Below are 20311 nucleotides of genomic sequence, written 5' to 3' on the forward strand. Positions count from 1 at the left end.
TACAGTGTCCATCAATGAGCCTTGAGAGGAGACACAGTGACACACAAAAACACCCTGAAAAAACTGAATAATGTCCCCTATTAAATTTGTACTGGAGTGCCCCTTTATTCATCTTCTTCAGTAGTAGATGCGGGCTCCCGTAACTTCATTCTCCAATTCCCTGGACTCTTGCTATCCAATGGACTCATGGACATACTGAGGGGATATAAGTTCCAGCTCTTCCCACCCTCTGGTGCTCTGAAAGGCCCTGCCTGATGGGACAGCAGTGACTGGACATGTGAGCTGTAACAGGAACTGGGTCTTTCATTGCTATGTCTGGCACATGGCCCACTTGTGGAGAGCACCAGAGAAAGCAGCTTCTGCTTAAGCTCCAGTCACTATGATGGACTGTCACGTACCTGGTGGTAGAGCCCGATATCCATGGGAAAGCCTCTCTTACACCTCTGACGTGAGAACCCCTGATAGAGCAGACAGGAGGCTTGGGAGTGCAGTATGGCACAAGTGCCTGGCAAGACCGCTGGTGTAGAGGCTAGTAGGAACTTCCAGTGATATGGTGGAGAACCTCCAACAAAGAAGATGACCAGGAACAGCCGGAAGGCTGAAGACTGGAGCAGGCTGCAAGTAGAGCGCCACAGACTGGGAGATGGATACACCAGTCAGCAAAGCAGTGTTCTGTAGGTAGGAACACAGGTAGGTACAGGCAGACCAGGTCATACACAGGCGGCAGATCAGGAACAGATGCAGAAGCTGGAGCGAAGTCAGGGTATAGGCCGGGTCAGTAACAGGCAGGCAGCGAAGTAACCAAAGGAGTTGACAGCAGCAAAGTCAGAGACAAGCCGGGATCAGATGCAGGCGGATAGCAGAAGTAGTTAGGAATAAGCCAAGTATCAACTGGAACAGGTTTTCAGGATAAGCAGGTGGCAAGGGTCACAGGGAACGCCGTAGACCAGACAGCATTGATGCTGGATATTTGCCTCGTTTAAAAAGTCCATTTGGTGCCCAGAACTGTCACAACGTGTGCGTGGGCTTGTAGGTGTGCACATGCTCACAAGTATTTGCTTCCGGACTCTATTTTGTGTTTCTGCTCATGCGCGTGCGCCGCATGGCTTTCTTTATGGGAATGTGGAGAACATTCTTCTGCAGCTGCCATCTTGGTTGCTGGCTTGCCCTTCCTGACATGGACACTGTGCAAGCACATTTCAGAGTACTGCTCTTCCAGTGGGGTTGCGTTGACTTCAGCTACTTGAACCTCCAGACCAAAGACTCCTCCAGCCATACCCTTTTTTATCCTGACTAGGGAGCCCTTCCTCCGGCTACCTGAACTACCAGCTATAGCCAGTCTAGCGAGAGAGATGTTACAGGGAACCACAAGTAACTGCATTTGTATTAATTGCATTGCAGTGTTTACTGAAGTAGTGATTCTCAGCTAGACTCTCTGTTATGGAGTCTTATGCCGCGTACACACAATCGGCATTTCCGACGGGAAATGTTCGATGTGAGCTTGTTGTCGGAAAGTCCGACAGTGTGTATGCTCCATCGAACATTTGCTGTCAGAATTTCCACACACAAATGTTTGAGAGCAGGCTCTCAAATTTTCCGACAACAAAACTTGTTGTCAGAAAGTCCGATCGTGTGTACACAAGTCCGTCGCGCAAAAGTTCACGCATGCTCAGAATCAAGCAGAAGGAGCTGCACTGGCTATCGAACTTCCTTTTTCTTGGCTCGTTTTACATGTTGTACTTCACCACGTTCTTGATGTTCGGAATTTCTGACAACATTTGTGTGAACGTGTGTATGAAAGACAAGCTTGAGCCAACATCCTTCGGAAAAAATCCACGGTTTTGTTGTCGGAAAATCCGATCGCGTGTACGGGGCATAATAGAGACTATGCTATACAGCCATGTTACCCTGATTGACTCACAGAGACATTGGGGTTGATTTACTCAGAATCTGGTGCAGCTGTGCATGGTAGCCAATCAGCTTCTAACTTCAGCTTTTTCAATTAAGCTTTGACAAAAAAAAAACAAAAAAACTGATTGGTTTCAAATCAATGCAGAGAGAGTTGCACTGGATTTTGCACTCTCCAGTTTTAGTAAATCAACCCCACTGCTGTGAAGAGTCCATATTTGGGCAGCTTACATAATCAGACTCTCCAGTATATACATGTTTTTACCATTTTGAACCTGCTCTGCATTATTGCTTCTTTGTACCTGTTTAGTAAACTGCAAATTTGTTTTCCTCTGTCTTCTCATTCTTCCAAATACCTATTCTATTTAAAGCAGTAGTAAAGCCTGCTTGGTGATTTTTACCTACAGGTAAGCCAAGGTAAATATCTCATAATGTGCTAGTAGGTGATGCATACTAGCACATTATGCAGTTGCCTTACAGGTGTTTTTTTTTTTTTTTTTTTTTTTTTTTTTTAACAGCCACGGTTTACTACCACTTTAAACTACAAAAGTGGTTAATAACTGACTTTTCTTAAGCACAAGTGTAATTGTAAAGATTCATGACCGCTAATTGTACACAACATAAAATGAGGATTAAAGTAAGGCAAGTTTGGTGTCTTGATATTTTGTGCCTCCAGCCCTTTGTGATTTGCTCACATAAACAACCCACATCAAGCAGCACTGCTTTCACTTCTCCCTGCAGCTGGGTTGGAGCAACACAGGCACAGAGATATAAAGCTCAATTCCAGCCAAAGACCTAATTAGAAACAGTTCAAATAAATAGATGTGATCTATTTTACCTGAAAGTACCTGAAAAAGTAGAACCTGTTCACCTCTTCAGGCACTCTGCTTCGCACATCCCTGCTAAAAATTCAAAACCACCCAGGTGACACCAGTTTTAATTAGCTTCCTGTGTCACTTGTATGTTTAGTGGATTATAAATATGTATCAGCACACTTCCAAAATGTTTCCTGTTCTCCCCTCCTCACTCCACCTGTCTAGATTTGTGTACGTAAAAACACTGTGAACATGTCATGAAACAAAGCCTGGCTAGCTTAGAGTAAATATATTTGTACCCTGTCTGATATCTGCCTAATGTAAAAATAATATCAAGTTCTGGCACTTATACTAGCAGTGTTTTAAAATACATTTAATGATCATTAATGAATACAGAACAAGGTATATTCTTTTATTTGTCTGAAGCTCAACTTTAACAAAGACTGACGCCCACCTCCTCTCCGCTCACAAATGCTGCATTGTTATTATACTGGAGGCACTGGGCACATTGTCAAAGAGCTGCCTAGAGCACCACATTAAAAAAAAAAATTAAAAACCAGGCCATTCTGGTCATTAATTAATGTTGTGCTGCTGAGAATTGCTTCTTTGGCTTAGTATGTATATACAGATAGCAGTGTTAAAAGACAATGGGCCTGATGAACTAAAGTGAGAACTGAGGAGAAGCATACTGAATTGATGTAAAACTGGACCTCATTTACTAAAGTGTGACGTGAGCTCAAGTGAACCTGCAAACTTCCAGTCATGAATTTTCCATGCACATGATTGGATACTGAAGTGAGTACAAGTTACCACTTTAGTAAGTGAGTAATTGCTTTGGTAAGTATAGCACCCTCTAGTGTGCTAGAAATGTAAATACGTTTTATTTTTTTTTTGTAGTGTAGGTAAATTGTTTGGCTTGGCTGGTAGTCAAGCCTGGACTGAATCTGGGTCAGGGTGAATGATCCAGGGAGGCTGGATGACTCATCAGGCAGCACCTCTGGCACCCCCCTACTTGCTTGAACCTTGGAGAAGTTTCCAGAAAAATGGGAGTGAGATAAGGAGGAGCTGCCTGGAGTATTGAGGAAGGCCCCAGCCAATCCTCAGCAAATAGGCTTGCAGGGGGTAGGCCCCTCTTAAATTCTCAGGCCAGCAGGGGCAGTGTGGCATTTGGGTGGAAGCTGGAGATGGAGTGCTGAGGAGGCTGGCCCTTGAGGGTACCCCCCTAGTCTGGGGGTGACCTTGGGGCTGGGGCTCAGGCGCTGGAGGGATCCTCTGAAGACACACAGGGGAGTCCTGTCCAGAGGTACGGGAGCAAGAGTGAGGAAGCAGGAGCCAGTTAGCACATCTAGGAGATCTCCAGGGAGAAGACAGCAAGTGGCTGGTGAGTGTGACAGTCTGGGAGGACTGTAAGAATAGCCATGGTGAGGCTGCTGCATTGATGGCACTTGTGAGGCTGCATTGATGTGGATTGATGAGGCTACATTAATGGCACTTGTGAGGCTGCAGATGGGCACTGACTCTTATTTTGCTTCAAAGTTCCTTATTTAAAATTTAAGGTTTTTTTCCTGAAACTTCCCTGTTAAAATGAATGTGCGTGTTATATGCCTATGCGTGTTATATGCCAATAAATACGGTAATTAAAAATGTGATAGTCATTGCTATAGCTCTTGTATATCTTACTTTGTACAAAGCTACAGAAGATGTTGGCACTGCATATAAACCAATAACAGTAACAATATTTCAAGCAATGTAAAACAAAATTGAAGTAAACTTTCCTGTAACAGCCTAATCTGTAATAGGAAAGCTGTCAAGCTATTAGCATGAAACTGCTTCAGTTTGTAGTTTTCTATAACTCTTCAACAGCATTCTTCTGATTCAGATAGCCAGGATACAAGATAAAAAGGATGTAGCAGTTTAGTAACCCACAGAAAACAGTCAGAACTCATTTCTTAGTTTTAGATAAGCTGGCTGACTGGTTGATCTTGGTTACTGTACTTACCAGGTTCATTTTTCTCTATGTGCTGTGTTATGGGGGTGGATTTACTAAAGGCAAATAGACTTCACTTTGCAAGGGAATTTGCGCTTTCCAGGGGAATTTTCCCATTGATTAGTGAATGTGGTAAAAATTCACTTTGCAAACAACACCCAATCACTTGCAAGGAAGGTGCATCATTCATAATTGTGTGTAAACATAATGGAATGCACATAAACGGGAGGACAGAAAATATTTATATTCTAAATCTACATTTTATAATATGCATTTGAGTTGTGAAAGAAAAACGTATGCACACTACAAAATGTACAGTACCACACACTGAACATAGGAAATGCACTGCAAATGTGTCCTAAATCTGCTAGTGGACTTTAAGAAGGGGTTAAAAGCGCCCATGTTGCGGCGCTTCCGAAGTGCTTTTCAGGTGCTTTGGAAGTGCTGCCATTCATGTCAATGGGCAGGGCGTTTTGGGAGCACTAAATACAGACATTTCAAATCGCCCCAAAGATGCTGCTTAGGGGACTTTTCCTAACGTCCCGCAAGCGCATACTGAAATTAATGGGAGGCGGTTTTCAGGCACTATTTAGAGGCTATTTCTAGCGCTAAAACACCTGAAAACTACCTCAGTGTGAAAAAGGGTCTAAGCCAATACATGGTTCGAACCATTAATAGCCAGGCTGAATGTACCAAGTTGATTGATCGATCAACTTGGGTACAATCAGCCTGCCAAATTCTCTCGTGATTATCGCTAGCGGCTGCTATAGCCACTAAGAAAAATCACTGCCTTCTCCCATCAGGGATGGCTTCCGCCGCCCGCCCCCGCCGCCGGGAGCAGGAAAGAAATTCACACCATGTATGGCCAGCCTAAAGCCTGGTACAAATTGTGAGATCTTTTTCGTTCAACCCAGCAGGTTGAAGGAAAAAAAACAGTCAGCTCTGGTCAGAGCTGCTATACTAACTATGCAAAGTTAGTGCAACGATCTCCCCCACTGTGCTATTGTGTTCTGACAGGGGGAGGGCCCCCCACCAGTACAATCCAATCAGCGCTTTCTGCCATTGGCTGCTGGTTTTCCAGCATGCTCGTCCGACAGACCGACATACACACAGGCTGAATGTCAGACGTTTTGTTTTTTTTTTTTAACTGGCAAATGTTTCCTGACATTCGGTCCTTGTGTGCCAGGCTTAAATCTGATCTGGTAGCTAAAGTGAACTGAACTGGACTGACGAAAATGTAGTTTTCCAAAGTTTATCTAAATGCAAATGAAAAAGGGCTCTTTCACAGCTGGGGATAAGTCTGCTGATCCCTGCTGAGCAGGCGGATGACAGGTCCGTGTTCACTCCGCTTATGCATAGTAGACACAGCCTGCTTTCCTCTAAGGTCAGTCAGATGTAAATGGACCGCCTGTCCATTTACATCCGACTGTCATCCAATCTGCCAGATGGATGGAGAATGGATTCCCATCTGTCTTTTTGGATCAGAAGTCAGCAGGTGTAAATTGACACATGTCCTTTTACATCTGCCGCTCAATAGAGGGCAATGGATAGTTTGATCGTGTCTGCCTAAAAAGCTGACAGGCAGACCCAATCGATCCGCCCGCGTGAAAGAGCCCAAAGGATCCCTCATATCTATTTGAGGAACCTTTGACGGACTCTCAGGCTCCATGTTAATTCTAAGGCAGTCACCTCTATCACTGAAAGACTGAATAGGCAATTTATTGTCCTGCGAGTTACAAGGAGTGGGTGATCTGCAGCCTTAATTATGTTCTTGTATGTACAGATTACCTTCAAAACTAGAAATCCCCCTTAACTTGACTGGCTGTGTAAAACTGAATTTTCTAATTTGGAGATTTGTTTTGGAAACTATCTTCCCCTAAACAATGTGATATTTTTGGTAAAGGTTTTGCAAGGTTTCTCAGCATGAATAACCAGTCTATTGGCAGCAATTTTAGTGTTATTTTACACTAATGCCCCGTACACACGGTCGGACATTGATCGGACATTCCGACAACAAAATCCATGGATTTTTTCCGATGGATGTTGGCTCAAACTTGTCTTGCATACACATGGTCACACAAAGTTGTCGGAAAATCCGATCGTTCTGAACGCGGTGACATAAAACACGTACGTCGGGACTATAAACAGGGCAGTAGCCAATAGCTTTCGTCTCTTAATTTATTCTGAGCATACGTGGCACTTTATGCGTTGGATTTGTGTACACACGATTGGAATTTCCGACAACGGATTTTGTTGTCGGAAAATTTTATAGCAAGCTCTCAAACGTTGTGTGTCGGAAAATCCGATGGAAAATGTGTGATGGAGCCCAAACAAAATTTTCTGACAACAAGGTCCTATCACACATTTTCCGTCGGAAAATCCGACCATGTGTACGGGGCATTAGGGTAGCCCTTGCAAATGCGATCTGTGGTACATTGCTTTTCAGAGGATGTTTGACAGGTGGTAAGAAATAGTTATGTCACCTCCTCACTGCCCTTTTAACCCCTAAAGGACCCGCACCATTGTGATACAAATATGTGCATTGCACGTGGTTGCTGTGTGACATCATTCACTTAAATGTACTGTCCATTGAACACAACACAAAGGATCATTTTTTTTCTGCAGAGCAAAGCATTGTGGTCATGGTAAGTGTATAAAATTTTTAAAATTTAAATAATACAGCGCTTGCAGTTTAGAATAATACAATGCCAAAAAATTGTTTCTGTGACAAAAACAAAATCCTTTACAAAACAGTCTCTTATAAAGTGCTCGGTGCTCCAAAAAGATCTAAAAGGTGCTGAAGTGCTTCATGTAAACATGCTGTGCCTTGTGCCACACTCCCCTCTCCTATCCCTACTCACCAGAAAAAATGGACCCTCAGCTTTGCAGTCTGGGGGTTAAACATACTTGTTTTTGGTGCTGGGAAGATGGGTCTCTGAATCTCCTTGGCATGGTCTCCAAATATTGGTCTTTGGGGCAACTAGGATTTCCGCCAGGCTCGACAAAACAACATGATGCCCATAGTGAAGTACTCTAAAATGTATATTAATTGCGCAATCATAAGCAAAACAAGATTCCAGATAAAATGAGCTTAGGACAATCATATGGCTCTTCCAGATTCGCCGCTCGGCGTGCGTTCCACTGAGGGTGAAATTGATGTCGCTGGTTGTAAAACCGGAAATGCGTTTCGCCCCTCCTTCAGGGCTTCATCAAGGACATCACTTCCGGTTTCTAGATAAAAAAAAAGAGCCTCTTTGTTTAGCCAATAGTGTAATGGTGAATTGGTAGTTACAATGGGTGTACTGACTCCAACTTCCTTTTCTCAAATTACATCACTTCCTGAATGTGATTTACTGATCATACCTTTACATTATGCAAACACCATAATAAACACACGTAGACACCTCTTCCACTTGCATATACCAAAAATTATAGCATAAAAAATGTGATGAAAAAAAATATATACAGTAAGACACACAATGAAATAAAATAAAATAAAAATAAATAAAATGAAAATGAATATAAAGAAAAATAATAAAGAAAAAGAGAAAAAAATTAAAAAATAAATAAATAAAATAAAAGAAAAAGAAAAAGAAAAGTAAAGTGAAAATAAAAATGAAAATAAAATAAAAAAAATAATAAAAATAAAAGTAAAGTTTTTAAAATCAATTAAAATGATATACATATGTATACCATTCTAATATGAATTTTACCAGTTAGATAAAAAACAGTGGAGATCAAGTTTATGTTCATGTTTAACCCCAAATGACTCATAGTACTCAGCCGATGGATCCATTGGGATTTATTCTGTGAAATAGCCTTCTTGAGATTGGACCCTCTCCAATGTGCCTCCACTCTGTCTATTCCACAAAAGGTCAATACTCTCAGTTCTCCACCATGGAATAATCTAAAATGGCATGTGTATATCCTATGTGGCTGTTTTTGCAGCTTGGGAGTGAATTTTGATGGTGGTGAAAATGCAGCTCAGCCGCATGTTTTTACCCTCCAACTGCAAGAGAAAACTAGACATGGACCTTTAAAGTGAATCTAAAGCCAACTGTGTTTTCATTTTGAATAGAGTAGAGAAGGGTTAGAGTCTCTGTATTTATTTATTTTTGCTGTCTGTGTTCCCGCTGTGGAGATTTCTCTTCTCTATTTTGCCTGGTGACCAGTGAGAAAAAAATCTACAATTAGTTTAGTGACAACAGAGTCTAGGAGAGGATTTCCCTTACTTTGGAGAGATGGTTACATGGTTACATAGTTGGTAAGGTTGAATAAGGACACTGGTCCATCCAGTTCATCCCGAGTGTGTGTGTGTGTTTATGTCACTACCATTATTCAATATCCTTGTACAATGTGTTCACATCAGAAACACATCTAATGCCGCGTACACACGGTCGGACTTTTCGTCTACAAAAGTCCAACGGACGCTGACGGACTAAAGCTGGCTGGTAATCCGATCGTGTGTGGGCTTCTCCGGACTTTCAGCAGACTTTTTCAGCCTCAAATCCGACGGACTTTAGATTTGAAACATGCTTCAAATCTTTACGTCGTAACTACGACGGACCCCGAAATCCGCTCGTCTGTGTGCTAGTCCGACGGACAAAAACCCACGCTAGGGCAGCTATTGGCTACTGGCTATGAACTTCCTTATTTTAGTCCGGTGTACGTCATCACGTACGAATCCGTCGGACTTTTGTGTGGTCGTGTGTAGGCAAGTCCGTTCATTAGAAAGTCTGCCGCAAGTCCGCCGCAAGTCCGCCGAAAGTCCGCCGGAAGTCTGTCGGACAGGCTGTCGGACTTTTGTAGACGAAAAGTCTGACCGTGTGTACGCGGCATAAGACCTCATGTACACAGGACATTTTAAACGCCACTTTAAGAGGCATTGTGCATTTTCTTTTTGTCTGCCTCTAAATGCCCCTCAATGTTAGCCTAGGTGTCCATGCTCACAAAGCCTTTACAGGTATTTAGAGGCCAAATAAAAAAAAACAGAGCCAGCACGTTCAAGAGAGGAGCTTTATACCACTTAAAAAATGATTTACGCACCTAAACCTGTTTAAGCGTTAGGCGCATTTAGCATTTGAGCATTCACTCATTTCAATGGCTAAAATTAATGAATATTCTGCCAATTCAATTAATGAATACCCAAGCGTTTGCTGCGCTTAAACACGCCTCATTGCTTTTGCAAAACACACGTTATTAACGCTGCTTTTCCCCTGGTGTTTAGAAGAGCTGAGCAAATGCCCAGTGTGCATGGGGCCTTAAAGTTTTTGAATTTATGTACACTCCCCCGCTGACACCACCAACTGTGATAGGGAGTTCCACATCCTTACCACTCTAACAGTAAAGAACCCCATGTGCAGTTTGAAGATTGAACCGCTTCACATCCAACTTCATTGTGTGGCCATGCTTTTGCTTTAGGGACCTTACATTAAATAGTTTTCTCCCAATGACAAAGTCACCATTTAAAAATGTGTATATTGCGATCATACCCCCTCTTAAAGAGGAGTTCCCACTAAAAAAAAAAATTAAAAGTCAGCAGCTACAAATACTGCAGCTGCTAACTTTTACTAATCGGATACTTACCTGTCTCAGGGTCCAGCGATGCGGGGGATCAGAAGCCCAGCTTGTCTCCCTCTCTGTTCGGCGGCGCCGGCATTGCAACTGTGGGTGCCAAGCTGTGGCTTCATAGCTGGGCACCCACTGCGCATGCGCAAGTGGCACCGCGTGCCGTGATTGGCCACGCAATCATATGGGACCTGTCACGTGTCCCATATGATTAAGAAGAGGGAGAGGGCAGAGCTGAGCCCTTCCTGTGTCGAGGGGAAGTGATGTCACCAGCCCAGGCACTGAAGGAGGCAGACTACGAGGGACCCCCTAGCAACAGGCATTTAGAGGTGAGTAAAAAAAAAAAAAAAAAATTTCCAATTTTTTTTTTTTTTATTCTTTTTTTTAGGCACATTTATGCTTTTTTTTTTTTTTTTTTTTTTTTGGGTGGAACACCACTTTAATATCAATATTCCCATTGCACATGTTCCTGGATTAGACTTAGAAGTAATGGGTGCAGCAGCAACAGGCTACTGGAAACTAGAGGCATCACAGGTCAATGTATATCTTTGCCAACAGACCACAGATCAACAAGTACTTAAAGTTTTATTTTAGAATGATCTCATCACAATGGACAAAGTGCAAAGTTTCTGAGTCATGAAGGACCCCTTCGTCAGGCATTTGATGATCATCACATACCTAATGAAGGGGTCCTGCGCAACCCCGAAACATTGCACTTTGTTGTGATGTTATCATTCTACAATAAAACTTACAAATGGTACTTGTAGATCTGTGGTGTGTTGGCAAAGATGTACAAATCCCCTCTTAAGCTCCACCATTCCAGAGAGAATACATTATATTTTTATAGTCCCTCCTCATAACTGAGGTCTTCATGTCCAGTCCAAGGACATGCTACCTGAGCATTGGTGACCAGAACTGGATAGCATACTCAAGATGTGGTTGAATCATATTTAAAAGGAGAAAGGTTGGGACTTTAGATGAAGCACCCAGAAATAGGTGCCTCCATCCCTGTCAATTGCAATGAAGGGGGGAGTTTTGGGACTTTAAATGAAGCACATGAAAGAAAACAATTGTTTGATCAAAAAACAAATTTATTGAGACAAGTACATATGATATAACACATCCAATATATACCTGTATAAAAATAATGGGTTAGTTAGTCCACACACCAATGGCCCAATATAAATATAGAGGTATCAGCATAAGAATTCAGTATAAAATATCATGAACCAATTGCTCCATGCGAGAGATCATAAAAAGGCAAGAATTAACCTAGAGTAAACCACATTGTGTGTTGGGGACATAAATGCATTATGAATAGCTCGACGCATTTCAGGGATTGTTCCACCTCATCAGGAGCGGATGCATATGACCCATCTGTAGAAAAAATATAAAAGCCAGAATGATCTACTGTTGAACCCCATTAATTGGGAAGATAGCACATGGTGCTGGACAAATGGGGACCATCTTGGGTATCTATCCCAGGGGGTTGAGGGGATAAGGACTGACAAATAAGGTAAGCGTGAGCCCAAACCTCCCAAGAGGATGGTAGTGTCCATGTCAGCGTTGCTGGTAATGAAGGGCACTGGCTCCAAAGGTGTCTAGAAAATAATAATAGATGTGTGTAGCTATAATAATGATGATATTAGGTGAATACCAAAAATGTGTAAACCCATAAAGATTGGTGGCTAGACACATAGGAGCAAGTGTGAGTGAGATGGCATAGGTAGACCAAAGCCACTATATGGAAACAGAATTGAGAGTAAGTCATATGGTAAAGTTAGCATGGGTCCCACCATGCAATTTACCAAAAATAGAAAGGTGAGTGAATGATCAAAAGATTAAAATGTGGTTAAAGGACCACTGTGACAAACACAAACTTCCAGAATAAATATCTGTTTAGTTCCCAGATAGCAAGATCTAGTGCACGAGTGATGTACTGCGTAGCCACAAACAGCAGCCAACGACCAGCAGGACTGATCAATCCAAAGGAGGATATTTGTAGGCACATAGCCTGCCCCAGCGTCACGAGTGACTCAAAGGGAGGACCGCACTTGCCAGGAGAGGCGGCTGACAACCACAACGGCATGGGAGGCTCCCCGTGAGCCCACCAAAGAATGAAAAAGGCGTCAACATCCGGCATGATGCATGGTGCCGATGCGTAATAGATCAAGCTTGCCCATACTCCAGCGTGTCAGTGACAACGAGAGGGAGGAGGAGGGCACCCAGAGCGCATCGCAGGTCCCAGGAAAAATAAACAAGGGGACAGCCACAACAATTTTTGGTATTCACCTATTATCACATTATAGCTCCTTCAGTACACCACCATCTTTCCGGCCATGAGAGCTGTCAGAGCAGCTTCTTCTGATGACTAGTGCTATGGATACATCACTGGACGAACAACTACAAAAATGTGCCTGTTAATACATTCTAAAATGTGAGTTTTTACTATTGTGAATTACAATATATTTTAATAGTCTACACTCAGAGGCACCTGCATTATTTTTTTTTTACATATCCTGGAGCTTCCCTGCAAAAGACTGGCCCTGACACAGTGGACTTCCCTTTACCCCCCCCCCCTCCCCTTTTTCTCATTTGCCACAGCTGTCATTCTAAAAGACTATAAATACTTCTCAGTACAGCTGGATCTGTTTTAGATTTGCGCCACACATGTATGTTTGTCAAGTCATTTTCAGACTAACAGGTTTTCTTCTAAGTTCAATCTGTATTTGGCTCCATCTTCCTATCAACTCTGACCATCTTCGCTGTCCCTGCTGAAGAAAAGCATCCCCACAACATGATGCTGCCACCATCATGTTTCACGGTGGGGATGGTCTGGGTGATGTGCAGTGTTAGTTTTCCACCACACAACAGCGTTTTGCTTTCAGGCCAGAAAATTCAATTTTGACCAGAGAACAGAAAACCTTCTTCCACGTGTTTGCTATGTCCCCCTCATGGCTTCTTGCAAACTGCAAACAGGACTTATGGCTTTCTTTAAACAATGGCTTTTTTCTTGCCACTCTTCCATAAAGGCCAGATTTGTGGAGTGCATGACTAATAGATGTCCTGTGGACAGATTTTCCCACCAGAGCTGTGGATCTCTGCAGCTCCTCCAGAGTTACCATGGGCCTCTTGACTGCTTTTCTGATTAATGCTCTCCTTGCCTGGCCTGTCAGTTTAGGTGGACGGCATTGTCTTTGTAGGTTTGCAGTTGTGCCATACTCTTTCCATTTTCGAATGATGGATTGAACAGTGCTCCGTGAGATGTTCAAAGCTTGGGATATTTTTTATAACCTAACCCTGCTTTAAACTTCTCCACAACTTTATCCCTGACCTGTCTGGTGTGTTCCTTGGCCTTCATAATGCTGTTTGTTCACTAAGGTTCTCTAACAAACCTCTGAGGGCTTCACAGAACAGCTGTATTTGTACTGAGATTAAATTACACACAGGTGGACTCTGTTTACTAATTATGTGGCTTCTGAAGGCAATTGGTTCCACTAGATTTTAGTTAGGGGTATCAGAGTAAAGGGGGCTAAATACAAATCCATGCCACACTTTTCAGATATTTATTTGTATAAAATTTTTAAAAACATTTATCATTTTCCTTCCACATCACAATTATGGGCCACTTTGTGTTGGTCTATGACATAAAATCCCAATAAAATACATTTACGTTTTTGTTTGTAACATGACCAAATGTGGAAAATTTCAAGGAGTATAGATGCTTTTTCAAGGCACTGTATGCAAATTACAGCTCAACCCCTCATAGAATGTTAAAAGGTTGGCCTGGCAAAAACAGTCTTTCATAAATCCATATTAGTTACTACTAATGATACTATTTTCATGAGCACATTCTTAGACATGTTCCCATAACATTCCTTCCAAGTTCTTACCCACTTTTGATGTTAGGCGTACTGGTCTGTAGTTTCCAGGCATATATCTTGCCCCTTTTTTGAACATTGGTACCACATTTACTTTTTACCAACCTTCTGGTACCATTCCAGTCAGTAAGCTTTTCTTAACAATTAGGAACAATGGTCTGGTTAAGACATGTCTAACTTCTTTGAGGACTCCCTTGTTTCTGTCAGCCACAAGGGTACATTTTATTACAGTATAATGTTACTAACATCACTGTCTTGTTTATTATACCCTTCCTTTTCATTCATGTAAACTGAGGAGAAGGATTTACCACATTTGCCTTCTCCTTGCCACTTGTGACCAACTTCCCCTTTCATCCTTTATGGGGTCAATATGTTCTAACCCCGCCTTTGTTTTTCCATTATTATATTTAAAAAACGATTTCCCATTACGTCCAGTTGTATCACAATGGGACACAGACAAATAAAAAATGTCAGGAAAGACATTTTTACCATTTTACACTTTATTCAACACAAAAAAACAAATAATGTAGCTTTAGATATAATTTAGTGCATTTCTTCAAATTTACATAAAGAAAAAAGAAATGTTTGTGTTTACAATTTGTGAAGGTTCCCCCAGTGGGGTTTTTCCGCAGTAGGGTAATTACATTGAAGAAATAAATGTTAACAAAGGGTTCTTTAATAACAGATTATCGTCACTTGGGACCGTTTTCATCCAACCGTTTTTAGAGGACCTTTAGTCAGGAGATTTTCCATTTATATTCCCTATTGATAATTATAGTTTATGGAATTTCTTCATATATACATGAATAACCCTTCTTGTTTAATATGTTGAACTGTTAATATGTTAATATAATTGAAATGCTAAATACTGTATTTATTGGCGTATAACACTCACTTTTTCACCATTAAAATCGGGTGCAAATAGCGTGTGCGTGTTAGACGCCAATACTTTAATTTTAGCTGCCTCGGAGGGGACAGGGGGGGGGGGGGGGGCAGGACGAGTGCCATCAGATTACATACAGCGAGAATCTCCTGTTTACTTGGCGGCCTTTGTAATAAGAAGTCCCGTCTCTTGGGCCGCCTTTGGACCACTGTTCTGTCTATCATAGGAGATTCTCACTGTATGTAATCTGACGGCGCTCGTCCTGTCCCCCTCCCAGTCCCCTCTGGGCTGCAGATGGGCATCGATCAAGCTGCATTGATGGCAATGGTGAGGCTGCATTAATGTGGACTGATGAGGCTGCATTGATGGCACTTGTGAGGCTGCAGATGGGCATTGATCAGGCTGCATTGATGGCAATGGTGAGGCTGCAGATGGGCACTGACCCTTATTTTGCTTCAAAGTTCCTTATTTAAAATTTAAGTTTTTTTCCTGAAACTCCCCTCTTAAAATGAATGTGCGTGTTATACGCCTGTGCGTGTTATATGCCGATAAATACGGTATATAATTTCTTAAACAGCAAACTACTACCCTGAAGAAGACCTTTTAGGTTGAAACGCATTGCGAATCCTATACAACAGATATTGGACATATAATGCTGTGTATAATTTTTATGTTTGCAATTTTTATGCATTTTCAATGGCTATACATCCCCCGACCAGAGCTCATATTTTAATAGCAATGTATTCAATTCTATGACGATAAGCTCTTCGTAAGGAACCCTTTCTTAACATTTATTTCTTCAATTTAATTACCCTACTGCGGAAAAACCGTACTGGGGGAACCTTCCCATACTGTATCTCTATCGGGGTGGTAGCACTAATATCACTCACAATCTGTGTCTTTCCCATGAAAAATGTTTGTGTTTTACAGTTTATGGCAGTAATGAGACAGAGCGGCAGCCCAAGCCAACCCATGTGTTCAGATGAATGGTGAAGTAAAGGGGGGCAGCCAGCCTGTACGCAGCAGAGCCTTCTCTCTAAATAATGTGTCAGTTCACTGTTCTGCTATACAGTCAATGGCTTCTCTGTAGTTTGCCCTTCAGCCTTGTTTAATGACAGGTGGGCTGAATGAAGCCAGGTTTTAATCCTACAATACGTTTTAAAAACAAAATATTTTATATAGGACAACTGCACTATAGTATTTTACACTCAGGGCTTATAAATAATTCATTGGATAATACACAGCATCTGTAACAGAGAAACATTATTGAAAAGAGATACAGCCTACAAATCTGTATATACTATTATATCCATCACACATAAAAAATCCTGATATACTATCTGTTGCTAAATGTGAAAATATTACAAACTCTACCATCCACTTAGAGCTACTTTTGAGTGCTCTGCGTTTTTTTTTTTTTTTTTACATTTGTTTTGTAGCTAATACTCACATAATGCAAAACCATAAAAATCTAAAGGAAGGAATCATAAGGAAAAATGGCTCTATTATGGGATAGCCAAGTGAGCGCTGCAGCTATTAAATTGTCTGTAATGCTGCAAACTACAGCGGTCACTCACTCAGTGCATACCAATCCATCTCAGAATATATTCCTGACATCTCATTAAAGCTTCCGATGTTTCTGAGCGCTTCCCATACATTTCATCAGATTTTCACTTCTCTGACTTCTCCCTTTATACTCCAGCTGTCATTTCCATGTCTTGCTGCTGAAACGTACACCTACAAACATATTATTAATCTCATGTTTCTTTATAGACATTCATTTGACGTGGGCTGATGAGTATTGTATTTTAGATTTGCTAGATATCGCTACCCCTAAACATGAGATGATTGTCACCCAATCCAGTTGATGTCTATGGGCACCTTTTAGATCAACGGTAAAAACAGATAAGGCCTCATTCACATTGGGTGTTTTGCCCCTGTGCATGGGACTCTGGCGATTTTTGTGTGGGTGGCAGGCAGATGCACGCCGTCCAGTGCCGCTGCTGGCACTCTATGAGAAGATGAAAGCTGCTGTGGTTGGACGGTGCACCAAGTGGCACTAAGGTTTAGGGCAATATGTGCTCAGGGATGAATGCCTGAAACACAAAAATGCTGTGGGTGCGTCCCTGGGTGCATACTGCCCTAAACATTAGTACCACTCTGTGCATTGTCCAGCCCTGTTCAGTTGCAGCAGCTTCTCATAGGGGTTGATTTACTGAAGGCAAATAGACTGTTTACTTTGCAAGGGAAGTTGCACTTGGCATGGGAATTTTCCCCAGAGCTTAGTGAATGAGGTGAAGCTCTGCTGACTTCCATCATCCAGACATGTGCAAGCAAAAACTATGGGGGTTATTTACGAAAAGCAAATCCACTTTGCACTACAAGTGCAAACTACAAGTGCAAAGTGCACTTGAAATTGCACTGAAAGTGCACTTGGAAGTTCAGTCGCTGTAAATCTGAGGGGTAGATCTGAAATGAGGGGAAGCTCTGCTGATTTTATTATCCAATCATGCGCAAGCTAAAATGCTGTTTTTTATTTTCTTTGCATGTCCCCCTCGGATCTACAGTGACTGCACTTCCAAGTGGATTTGCCTTTTGTAAATAAAGCCCTATGTGTTTGGGTATTCTTTGCATCGTGAATTTTTTACCACACTCACTAAGTTCTTTGGAAATTCCTTTGTAAAATGCAACTTCCCTTGAAGTTGCATTTCTGTTTGTTTTTTAATTCAAATTTCCTCTGGTTATTTTGTTTTTTAATTTAAAGAGAATATATATTAGGTTTGTATATGTTTTTATTCATTTATTACTATCAGGACTAAACAATACAGCTTTAAAATATATATTTTTTTACTTGGGCAAAAACATAAAATATGAATGATTTGTATTCTCTATAGTCCCTGGGAGAACAGCTGGTTTGTTTTAGGTTGATATACTAAAGGCAAATGGACTGTTCACTTTTCAAGGGAAGTTACACTTTGCTTAGCTTAGTGAATGAGTGAATCTCTGTTGACTTCCATCATCCAATCATGTGCAAGCAAAGATGGTGTTTTTTTCTCCTTGCATGTGATTGGCTATTCTTTGCAAAGTTAAATTGAATCGCATTCACTAAGTTCTGGGGAAAATTCCCTTGCAAAGTGCAACTTTGCAACTAGTATGTATTAAGGTGAAAAACCCTGAGGGTTTACAACCCCTTTAACCAATTGAGCTCTTTGGACGTACTATGAACATCCAAAGAGTGAACCCTTAATCACAGGCTGATGGCTGCAGCAGGCATCAGCCTGCGTGTGGGTTTTGTAGAAGTGGCGACCGGTTCCAAAGTGAAAGTGATACGGCAGCTCCATAGCTGCCGGCCACTTTCACACAGTCGGCAGCGTGGTGCCCCCCCCTCCCGCCGGTGGCCCCCCTCCTCCCGCCGGTGGCCCCCCTCCTCCCATGGTTCCCTGGCTGTGCAGCACTCAGCGGTTCCCGGGAACACATCCGCCACCAGGGGGAGAGAGTCTGCAGTGAGACCGAGGCAAATCCATGCCAGCAAAACCGGAAGTGATATCATTTCCAGTTTCAGATGCACCCTTTCCTGGCCAGTACAGCCAGGAGACACATCTAACCAAGCCAATCTGTGCTTGGTTAGATGTTGTGAAGGGCATGGGAGACATCTGGGTCTATTAGACCCCTGATGTCACCATAAAGAGTTCCTTTCATCTTGCCTAATGCTATCACATAGGGGTTTATGAACTCCAATTTCAATAAAGTAAAAATAAATATGAATAAAAAGAAAAAAAATTATAATGAAATATATTAAAATAAAAAATTCCGAAAACCCCCATAGCCCCGCACACCTACGCAAATGCAAACACGAGCCCAGGGCATGTAAACCGCAGTCGCACCATACGCGTGACATTTAACCACAAACATCAGAGTGAGAACAATAATTCTAGCATAAGAGCTACTAGCTAACTCTAAATTGATGAGCTGTAAAGGCTTTTATATTGTCACCTATGGGAATCTTTGGGCACCATCATTTTTGGCGATATTGCGGGCGCAATTTTAAGACATGGAATGTTTTACTTGAAGCAACCTCGTCTTTTAAATTTTAACCAAAAATGGGTAATATATGGTGTGGGTTTGCACTAACATTCATTTTACTATACTTTTTCCCTGAAAATTTGCATTTAATAAACAGTTGCGTTTAATATCATGTGAAACACAAAAATCTGCAACTATCAACTTTTTATTCTACAGGGCCTCTGCTTTCAGAAAATGTATAATGTTTGTGGGGGTTTAATCCGTTTTATTGCCAAAAATTAAGATTTTTATATGTATGCGAAAAATAACAAAAATTGCTCTAGAGCCGAACTGGTTAAGGTAGCAGACCTTAAATAGCTTAAGGAGCTTTTATGAGACTGCCATGAATTGCATAGAATTCTACCAAGGTAAATGCAATTGAATTTTGGAATTTATCACAGTTGCATTGTTTCTTAAATGACATCAGTAGCTTGCTGGTTGACTTTATTTGTTGCTCTTTAATCAACAACATTTTTTAATGTAATAAAAACGTTCTCTCAAAATGTCTCTTTGTACACAGATAAATGAACAATGCATGGGACCTGAAGGATAAAGGAGATTGTATAGGAATATACAGAAAATCAAAAGGGGGCAATCCCTCTCAAGGACACGTGTATGTTTTTAATGACTCTCTGCAAATTACTCACACTTGGCAACTATGCTTGAGAGAAGAAAAATAAATGGAACCTTGTTCCACTGAGTTCCCCCACAAATTAAGCCCTGTTCATAACTACTTTAGTATGCATTTCCAAGAAAAAGGCTGTTACATCTGCTCATTAAAGCCAAGCACAACCTGTGACATTGGCTCAGGAATTGGCAGGACACAGCTTACTGAATTCTCCCAACATGGGCAGCAAAATTCAAAACATCTTCAATTTTGTAACTCATGTGGGAAGAATAATTAAAACCTTTTTTTTAAAATGTGTTGTGCTGAAAAGCATTGTGTTTAAGAAAAAAAAAAAGTCTAGTCTTACAAGCTTCCTTCCTTTTTTAACTTAATGCATTCCTTGGGCGCCCTAGGGGGCATGACCAAGCTGGCGGATTATGGATTCTTCTTTTGGGGTGGCGGTAAACAAACAACACCACCCCCCCACACCGGCGGTGTAGCACTGAGACAGCACCCCCTGTGGGCACTTACCCGCTCGTGTGGCTGTGGTGTCCTCACCCCCTCTCCTGGAGTGCAGGCAGCAGCTGTGGCAGCTCTGGT

At 41.7% G+C, this 20311-nt stretch overlaps 1 long non-coding RNA gene across 1 annotated transcript in view; it reads left to right on the forward strand.

The window, feature by feature from the left end:
• LOC141139742 (uncharacterized) overlaps nucleotides 1-20311 on the forward strand; it is a 160167-nt gene that overhangs the window by 23241 nt on the left and 116615 nt on the right. The window lies entirely within an intron of this gene.

The sequence above is a fragment of the Aquarana catesbeiana genome, linkage group LG04, assembly GCF_042186555.1.
Source record: "Aquarana catesbeiana isolate 2022-GZ linkage group LG04, ASM4218655v1, whole genome shotgun sequence".
Classification (NCBI taxonomy): Eukaryota; Metazoa; Chordata; class Amphibia; order Anura; family Ranidae; genus Aquarana; species Aquarana catesbeiana.